A 10,554-nucleotide genomic window follows, 5' to 3' on the forward strand; every position below is an offset into this window, starting at 1 on the left:
GAGAGAGATAGAGAGAGACTATAGATAAACTGGGGAACAGTGAGAGAGAGAGAGAGAGACTATAGATACACTGTGTGAGGGTGCCAGTCAGTTCCTTCTGTAACCTCTAGATGGCACCTTCACTTGTTTGTTCCTTTGTTAATTGTTTCTAGCCCTTTGTTAATTGTTCCTAGCCTCCTGTGTTAATTCTTAACGGCCTGTTAGCTGTTCATGGGTTTCACCTGGTTTTCTTGGTATATAAGTTCTGTGGTTGCTTTCCTCTGTGCTCAGTCCTAACCAGGGAACCACTTTCGCTCTGTGGCTGCTGGCTTTGACTAGCTGGCTGCCATGGCTCTCGAGCTCTGTATTTAAGATGTATTTAAGTCTATGTTCTTGTTGTTCTTAGTCTTGATAAGGTGCTGGGCTGGACTAGCGTGTTGCCATGTTGGGCACTTGTCTTGAGCTCTGTATTGATAAGCCTTTACCCCTGTGGTAGCTTGTCTCGAGTCTCGTCTCGGCAAGCCGGTTGCCCTTGTGGTGGCTTATCTCGAGCTCTGTTTGGACAAGTGGGTTGCCTCATGGAAGATGTCCTGAGTTCCTATCTTGACTAGCCGTTTGGTAGCTTGTCTTAAGTTCTTATGTTTGTTGCTGTGTTCCTTGTGTGAATCTAGTTATGTGTGAATCTAGTAAAGTTCAAACAAAGTACTGTATATTTGCCTCTCGCCTCGTTTCTGCACTTGGGTCCAGAACCTACCTTGCCCGGAGAGCACGGCCCCGTATCTACACGGCCCCATGGCTCCCCACACCCGTGACAGTAGGACTGAGCCATACATGGACCCAGTAGAAACCAACCGGCTAAGGTTTGAAACTCTCAAGTTAATTTTTTGAGCTCGCTTGGGCAAATATTTGGACTCCTAGGACGAAGACCCCACTGTGTTTAAATTTTCAAGTGAACTTTCAAGTCTTCTATGTTAAATTCAAGTGAACTTTCAAGTCTTCTGTGTTTAAATTTTCAAGTGAATTTTCAAGTCTTCTGTGTTAAATTTTCAAGTGAACTTTCAAGTTTCCTGGGCCTTCATTGTGTTTACTTTCAAGTTAACTTTCAAGCTTTCTGGGCCTTTACTGTGTTAGACCCCAAGTGAACTCTCAAGCTTCCTGGGTGTCTACTGTGTTAAACCCCAAGTAAATTCTCAAGCTTCCTGGGCCTCTACTGTGTTAAACCCCAAGTAAATTCTCAAGCTTCCTGGGCCTCTACTGTGTTAAACCCCAAGTAAATTCTCAAGCTTCCTGGGCCTTTACTGTGTTAAACCCCAAGTAAATTCTCAAGCTTCCTGGGCCTCTACTGTGTTAAACCCCAAGTAAATTCTCAAGCTTCCTGGGCCTCTACTGTGTTAGATTTTTTGAGTAAATTTTCAAGTCTCCTATGTTAAATTCAAGTGAACTTTCAAGTCTTTTGGACCTTTATTGTGTTAAGCTTTCAAATTCTCCTACAAAGTTAGAAACTTTCGAGTTCTTCTGGACAAATGAAACTTTCGAGCTCTACTGGATAAGACATTCTTGAGTTCTCCTGGACAATTAAATTCTCAAGTTCTCCTGGACGAGTTAAATTTTCGAGCTGTCCTGGACAAGATAACTTTCAAGCTCTCCTGGATAAGATACTTTTGAGTTCTCCTGGACAAATATAATCCATTGAGCGTGCTAACTCTGGAGAACGATGACTCCGTTGCTTACAAAGATTTTGGTCATATGATTGCCACGACATGTCCCTGCCGCTAGTGGATGAGGAGGATGATTCTGTCTTGAGATTTCTGAACATCTGCAGTTTGTGAACAGTTGGAATGGGGAATATCATTGCTTGAAAAGCTAAAAAGATTCGCCCTGTGTATTCGAGCCCTGTGTATTTGAGCCCTGTGTATTCGAGCCCTGTGTATTCGAGCCCTTGAACTTCTCAGGGATTTTCACTGTCGCCATCCTGATTGTCCAGAGGGAATGTCAGGAGCCGTTCCTAGGGGAGGGGGTCCTGTGAGGGTGCCAGTCAGTTCCTTCTGTAACCTCTAGATGGCACCTTCACTTGTTTGTTCCTTTGTTAATTGTTTCTAGCCCTTTGTTAATTGTTCCTAGCCTCCTGTGTTAATTCTTAACGGCCTGTTAGCTGTTCATGGGTTTCACCTGGTTTTCTTGGTATATAAGTTCTGTGGTTGCTTTCCTCTGTGCTCAGTCCTAACTGGGGAACCAGGGACTAGCTTTCGTTCTGTGGCTGCTGGCTTTGACTAGCTGGCTGCCATGGTTCTCGAGCTCTGTATTTAAGATGTATTTAAGTCTGTGTTCTTGTTGTTCTTAGTCTTGATAAGGTGCTGGGCTGGACTAGCGTGTTGCCATGTTGGGCACTTGTCTTGAGCTCTGTATTGATAAACCTTTACCCCTGTGGTAGCTTGTCTCGAGTCTCGCCTCGGCAAGCCGGTTGCCCTTGTGGTGGCTTATCTCAAGCTGTGTTTGGACAAGTGGGTTGCCTCATGGAAGATGTCCTGAGTTCCTATCTTGACTAGCCGTTTGGTAGCTTGTCTTAAGTTCTTATGTTTGTTGCTGTGTTCCTTGTGTGAATCTAGTATGTGTGAATCTAGTAAAGTTCAAACAAAGTACTGTATATTTGCCTCTCGCCTCGTTTCTGCAATTGGGTCCAGAACATACATTACCCGGAGAGCACGGCCCCGTATCTACATGGCCCCGTGGCTCCCCACACCCGTCACACACTGAGGAACAGAGAGAGAGAGAGAGACTATAGATACACTGAGGAACAGAGAGAGAGAGAGGGAGACTATAGATACACTGAGGAACAGAGAGGGAGAGAGAGAGACTATAGATACACTGAGGACCAGAGAGACAGAGAGAGAGTCTATAGATACACTGAGGAACAGAGAGAGAGACAGAGGCTATAGATACACTGAGGAATAGAGAGAGAGAGAGAGAGAGACTATAGCTACACCGAGGAACAGAGAGAGAGAGAGAGAGAGACTATAGATACACTGTAGGTTCAGAGGGGACTCCTTAGGGAGACTCACATATTCCTCAACTCTTGGGTCTAGTGTGGTGGATTATACAATCACTGACATGGACCCCTGCGATATCAACACATTCACTGTCAGGCAGCAATCCCCCCTCTCAGACCATAACCAAATAAATGTGTACCTTAAACTTTCTGCCCAAACTACAGGCACAAAAAAGGAACCCAGTAAGCTCCATAAACTAAACCAAACATACAGATGGGCCCCAGACAGTGGAGATAAATTCATCACAGCACTAAATTCACCTGATCTCACAAGTAAAATATCAAAATTTAAAGAAAATCTATATGAGATCACCAGAGATGGTGTAAACATGGCCATAGATGATATTAATATGATCTTCCATGAGGCAGCTGTAAAAGCCGACCTTGTGAAACAGAAGAGGAAACGTTACAAAAGACAATAAAATGAGAAATGGTTTGATCACGAATGCAAAAATGCCAGAAAAGACCTGAGAAAAATATCAAACCAAAAGCATCGCCAACCAAACAACCCAGGCCTGCGTATTAGATACAATGAGACCCTCAAAAGATATAAACACACCATTAGGAATAAAACACAAAATTATACTCACAAAAGATTTGAAGAAATTGAAAACTCCATTAATCAAAATCAATTCTGGGATATGTGGAATAACCTGAGTACAACACAATTACAAGCATTACCAATCCAAGATGGTGACATCTGGAGAACACATTTTGAAAACCTCTACAAAGACATCCCAGTAAACAAAACAAGCTCAAGTCAACATCATGTCACAGAAAAACTCCACACATTAGAAGCAACAATTAAAGACAACCAAAACCCTCTGGACTCCCCAATCACTTGGAAAGAACTGGCCACAAAAACAAAATCTCTCCACCTAAAGAAAGCCTGTGGTCCAGACAACATCAAAAATGAAATGCTCAAGTTCAGCACTATGGAGATGCAGGGTGCTGTACTCAAGTTATTCAACATCATATTACGTTCAGGCTGTTTTCCCGATATCTGGTGCCAAGGACTCATCTCTCCCATATATAAAAGTGGAAACAAATCAGACCCAAATAACTACCGTGGCATCTGTGTCAAAAATTCAGTAGCGCCGTGCCCAGACGGCTGCCGGCGCTACTGGCGGGCGTGAGCGCCTCCCAATGGGCGCTGACTGCCGCATTGCGGCGCTAATCCGGTGCTGTGGGACCCGATGCGGTGCGGCAGGCTGGGGAAGTGCAGGCCTCCTCCTTCAGTTAAGGAGGAGCTGCCTGCACCCGCCCGCTGTCCGTTCAAATATTGAAAAAAATGAGCCCGGCACCTCGGACAAATGCCGGGCTTGCAGGCCAGACGCATCTGTTCCACGGGGGGGGTGGTGGAGGAGTCCAGGGAGGGAGGTGCGGGCAGGCGGCCGGCGGGAAAGCGGCCGGCCGCCGCGCGACCTTAATGCGCCGGCGCTGACTCTGGGAAGACTCGGTTGAAAAAATCTTAGTTGCGGCTGCCACGGGCGGGGCGGCCGCAACTCAATTTCGGCGCTGGGGCCCGTCACCACGGCAACCGGGATGCTGCGCACACTGATGACGTCATCGGTGCCGGCGCAGCGCAACCGGTCTACCGCCGATTCTAGGGCCCCAGGGAATTTCTAAACTGGCCATAACTCCGGCGCTAGGCCCTCTAGTGCCTCAAATGCGGCGCTAAGGCTACTCAATTTCTAGGCCAATATCCTTAGAAAAAATCAAATAGGCTTTCTTCCAAATCACCGCACCACCGACCATATTTATACCCTTCACACTCTCATTGAAAAACATATACACCAAACAAAAAATGGGAAAATATTCGCTTGTTTCATTGACTTCAAGAAAGCTTTTGACTCTATTTGGCACGAAGGGCTCTATTACAAACTTCTTCAGTGTGGAATAGGGGGCAAAGTCTATGACCTTATTAAATCAATGTATCTGAAAAATAAATGCGGTGTCAAAATTGGAGACAAATGCACCGGTTTCTCCACCCAGAGAAGAGGCATCCGGCAGGGTTGCAATCTGAGCCCGACCCTGTTCAACATATACATAAATGAGTTAGCAGACATGCTGGTGCAAAGCGAGTCACCGGGTCTCTGTCTCCTGGATGGGGAAGTGAAATCCCTGTTCTATGCGGACGACCTGGTTCTGCTGTCTCCAATTACCAGTTTACTCTCAGTGATACCATCATAGGACACACTATGAGCTACACTTACCTTGGTCTAACCATTACAGCATCAGGGAGCTTCAGCATAGCAATGAATGCACTAAAAGAAAAAGCCCGAAGAGCCCTATATGCAATAAAAAGAAAACTCTACAACATCCAAATTCCAATCAAAATCTGGCTCAAAATATTTGATAGTATAATCCTGCCCATTGCGCTGTATGGTAGTGAAGTATGGGGCCCACTCAATCAACATAGCTACACTAAATGGGAAAAACACACAATAGAAGCCCTATATGCAATAAAAAGAAAATTCTACAACATCCAAATTCCAATCAAAATCTGGCTCAAAATATTTGATAGTATAATCCTGCCCATTGCGCTGTATGGTAGTGAAGTATGGGGCCCACTCAATCACCATAGCTACACTAAATGGGAAAAACACACAATAGAAGCCCTACATGCAGAATTTTACCGAAGCATTCTTCGCACCCAAAGGAAAACACCAACAAATGCATGTAGATCCGAACTAGGCAGATCCCCACTGATAATAAACATCCAAAAATGAGCACTAAACTTTCAGACCAACACTGCTCTCCAAACACCAATCCGAGTGAACCAAATCATTAAACAATGCAAAGAAACCTACCTGGAACATTGGAACAAAATAACCAAAAGCCAAAGCAGATTAGAATGCTACCGGGCCCTAAAAAGAGAATATAAACTGGCAGACTATCTCTCGACCATCAGAGACACAAAACAGAGACAGACCCTCACCAGATACAGACTAAGCGACCACCAACTGGCAATTGAAAAAGGAAGATACAAGAAATCCTGGCAACCTAAAGAAAATAGAATATGTGATCACTGTCTGGCCGGCGAGGCTGAGACAGAGGTGCACTTCCTCCTAAAATGCGAAAAATTCAACAAAACAAGAAACATATATTTTGACAAACTCAGCCTTACAACCCCAGATTTCAAAGAATTGGATGACCTGTCAAAATTAAGCATAATCCTGGGGGAAGGAGACAGACCATATCTTGGTGCCCAATATGTAACAACATGTCACAACCTGAGGAAAAGTGGGTGACAAACGAGCACACCCATAGCATATATACTCTAAAAATGTTTAAATCAATACCGAATGTACCCAACGACTGTTTAATTTAATACTGAATGTACCCAACGAGGGTCAACGACTGTTTAAATTAATACTGTCTGTACCCAACGAAGGTCAAAATTGTTTGACACCTACAGAATGTTAGAAACCTATACTTTTTGTTATGTAAGCTTTGGGAATATGGTTCCCTGTAAACTTTCATGCCAATAAAGCATTTGAATTTGATTTGAATTTGATTTGACTATAGATACACTGAGGAACAGAGAGAGAGAGAGAGACTATAGATACACTGAGGAACAGAGAGAGAGAGAGAGAGAGACTATAGATACACTGAGGAACAGAGAGAGAGAGAGACTATAGATACACTGAGGAACAGAGAGAGAGAGAGAGACTATAGATACACTGAGGAACAGAGAGAGAGAGAGAGACTATAGATACACTGAGGAACAGAGAGAGAGAGAGAGAGACTATAGATACACTGAGGAACAGAGAGAGAGAGAGAGAGAGACTATAGATACACTGAGGAACAGAGAGAGAGAGAGAGAGAGACTATAGATACACTGAGGAACAGAGAGAGAGAGAGAGAGAGAGACTATAGATACACTGAGGAACAGAGAGAGAGAGAGAGAGACTATAGATACACTGAGGAACAGAGAGAGAGAGAGAGAGACTATAGATACACTGAGGAACAGAGAGAGAGAGAGACTATAGATACACTGAGGAACAGAGAGAGAGAGAGAGAGACTACAGATACACTGAGGAACAGAGAGAGAGAGAGAGAGAGACTATAGATACACTGAGGAACAGAGAGAGAGAGAGAGACTATAGATACACTGAGGAACAGAGAGAGAGAGAGGGAGACTATAGATACACTGAGGAACAGAGAGGGAGAGAGAGAGACTATAGATACACTGAGGAACAGAGAGAGAGAGAGAGAGTCTATAGATACACCGAGGAACAGAGAGAGAGAGAGTCAGCAAAGCGAGTCACCAGGTCTCCGTCTCCTAGATGGAGAAGTGAAATCCCTGTTCTATGCGGACGACCTGGTTCTGCTGTCTCCCACAGAACAGGGATTACAGCAACAACTAGACCTACTCGACAAATACTGCCAAAATTGGGCTCTAACAGTAAATCTAAAGAAAACCAACATCATGATTTTTCAAAAAAGGCCCAGATGTCAGGAAAACAAATACCAGTTTACCCTCAGTGATATCACTATAGGACACACTATGAGCTACACCTACCTTGGTCTAACTATTACAGCATCAGGGAGCTTCAGCATAGCAGTGAATGCACTAAAAGAAAAAGCCCGAAGAGCCCTATATGCAATAAAAAGAAAATTCTACAACATCCAAATCCCAATCAAAATCTGGCTCAAAATATTTGACAGCATAATCCTGCCCATTGCACTGTACGGTAGTGAAGTATGGGGCCCGCTAAATCACCAAAGCTACACTAAATGGGAAAAACATACAATAGAAGCCCTACATGCAGAATTCTGCCGAAGCATCCTTCGCACCCAAAGGAAAACGCCAACAAATGCATGCAGAGCCGAACTAGGCAGATACCCACTGATAATAAACATCCAAAAACGAGCACTAAACTTCCTAAATCACCTCAAATCTAGCTCCCCAGACACCCTTCATTTCAAAGCCTTTCAGACCCAAGAGCTAAACCCAGAAAAGAGTCCCCTGAGTCAGCTGCTACGGAAACTAAGTACTCAGCCGGACCCTGACCAGCCCCAGACCAACACAGCCGTCCAAACACCAATCCGAGTGAACCAAATCATTAAAAAATGCAAAGAAACCTACCTGGAACATTGGAACAAAATAACCGAAAGCCAAAGCAGATTAGAATGTTACCGGGCCCTAAAAAGAGAATATAAACTGGCAGACTACCTCACGACCATCAGAGACACAAAACAGAGACAGACCCTCACCAGGTACAGACTAAGCGACCACCAACTGGAAATTGAAAAAGGCAGATACAAGAAATCCTGGCAGCCTAGAGAGAATAGAATATGCGATCAATGTCTGGCTGGCGAGGTTGAAACAGAAATGCATTTCCTCCTAAAATGCGAAAAATTCAACACATCAAGAAACATATTATTCAACAAGCTAAGCCAAACAACCCCAGATTTCAAGGAATTGGATGATCTGTCAAAATTGAGATTAGTCCTAGGAGAAGGAGACAGACCATACCTTGGGGCCAAATATGTAACAACATGTCACAACCTGAGGACTGTTTAAAATTAAGACTGTTTAAAATTAATATTGAACGTACCAAATGAAGTACAAAGACTGTTTAAAATTAATATTGTTTAAAAGTAATATTGTATGTACCCAACAAATGTCAAATCGATTGACACCTACAGAATGTTGGAAAACTGTACCTTTTTGCTATGTAAGCTTTGGCAATATGGTTCTCTGTAAACTTTCATGCCAATAAAGCATTTTAATTGGAATTGGAATTAGAATTGGAGAGAGAGACTATAGATACACTGAGGAACAGAGAGAGAGAGACTATAGATACACTGAGGGACAGAGAGAGAGAGAGAGAGACTATAGATACACTGAGGAACAGAGAGAGAGAGAGAGAGACTATAGATACACTGAGGAACAGAGAGAGAGAGAGACTATAGATACACTGAGGAACAGAGAGAGAGAGAGAGACTATAGATACACTGAGGAACAGAGAGAGAGAGAGACTATAGATACACAGAGGAACAGAGAGAGAGAGAGAGACTATAGATACACTGAGGAACAGAGAGAGAGAGAGAGAGAGAGACTATAGATACACTGAGGAACAGAGAGAGCGAGAGAGAGACTATAGATACACTGAGGAACAGAGAGAGAGAGAGAGACAGACTATAGATACACTGAGGAACAGAGAGAGCGAGAGAGAGACTATAGATACACAGAGGAACAGAGAGAGCGAGAGAGAGACTATAGGTACACAGAGGAACAGGGAGAGAGAGAGAGACTATAGATACACTGAGGAACAGAGAGAGAGAGAGAGAGAGACTATAGATACACTGAGGGACAGAGAGAGAGGGAGACAGAGAGAGAGAGAGAGAGGTGGAGAGCAGACACGCTGAAGATGGGCTGCTGAATTTTTTAGTGTTTTTGTCATTTAAGTGTGGAAAAAAGTTACACTTCAAGTTTTAAAAGTTCTAAAAGTTAAATTTAACTTTAGTCTAAGTTAGCTCAGTTTAGTTTAGTTTAAGTTTAAGTTTAGTTTAGTCTAAGTACCTAAGAAAAAGACCGCCAAAAAGAGTGCCAAAGAGAAAAAAAACCGGAAAAAAAGAAAAGGGAAAAAGAAAAGACAGCGAGATAGAGTAAAATAAACCCGGGGAAAAACCGGGATAGCGAGGCACCAAAGCAGAACCCGAGCAGCAGCCGCAGCACGGAGCCTGAAGCCCGGGAAAGGCCCGAGGAGCCGGGCCGAGCGAGTCACCAAAGCAGAGCCCGAGCAGCAGCCGCAGCACGGAGCCTGAAGCCTGGGAAAGGCCCGAGGAGCTGGGCCGAGCGAGTCACCAAAGCAGAGCCCGAGCAGCAGCCGCAGCACGGAGCCTGAAGCCTGGGAAAGGCCCGAGGAGCCGGGCCGAGACAGAGGCCCAGAGACCGCAGGGTCGGAGAGTGGGAGCAGCCCGGAGGCACCGGGAAACAGCGGCTCCCAGACCCAGACCGGGAGGAGCGGCCCAAGCCAGGACAGTGAGTACGAGGCCTGGGGAGGGTGAACCCAGGAACCGAGGCCCAGAGGCCGCGGGGTCAGAGAGGGGGAGCAGCCCGGAGGCACCGGGAAACAGCGGCTCCCAGACCCACTGAGACACAGAGAGAGAGAGAGAGAGAGAGAGTGCTCCCACTGAGACACAGAGAGAGAGAGAGAAACCCGGAGAGAGAGAGAGAGAGAGAGAAACTCGGGGGAAAAACCGGGAGAGAAACCGGGAGAGAGCGAGGCCCAAAGAGCGAGAAAACCCCGAGAGTGAGGCCCAGAGACAGAGCCCAGAGACCGCGGGGCCTGGAGAGAGAAACAGGCCGCAGACTGAGAGAAACCCGAGAAACTCCGGGCCCGGAGAGTGAGCGAGGCCGGGGCCTGAGAGTGAGAGCCCGGGGCCGGAGACTGAGGCCCAGAGACCGCGGTGCCTGACAGTGAGCGAGGCCCCAGAAACAGCCCCGGACCCGGAGAGAGAAACAGTGGCCCCGAGACCCAGAGACACCCCGAGAGAAACCACCCGAGAACAGA

This window comes from Somniosus microcephalus, chromosome 3 (assembly GCF_052327205.1).
Source record: "Somniosus microcephalus isolate GS21.2 chromosome 3, FLI_Smic_1.0, whole genome shotgun sequence".
In the NCBI taxonomy this organism is placed as follows: domain Eukaryota; kingdom Metazoa; phylum Chordata; class Chondrichthyes; order Squaliformes; family Somniosidae; genus Somniosus; species Somniosus microcephalus.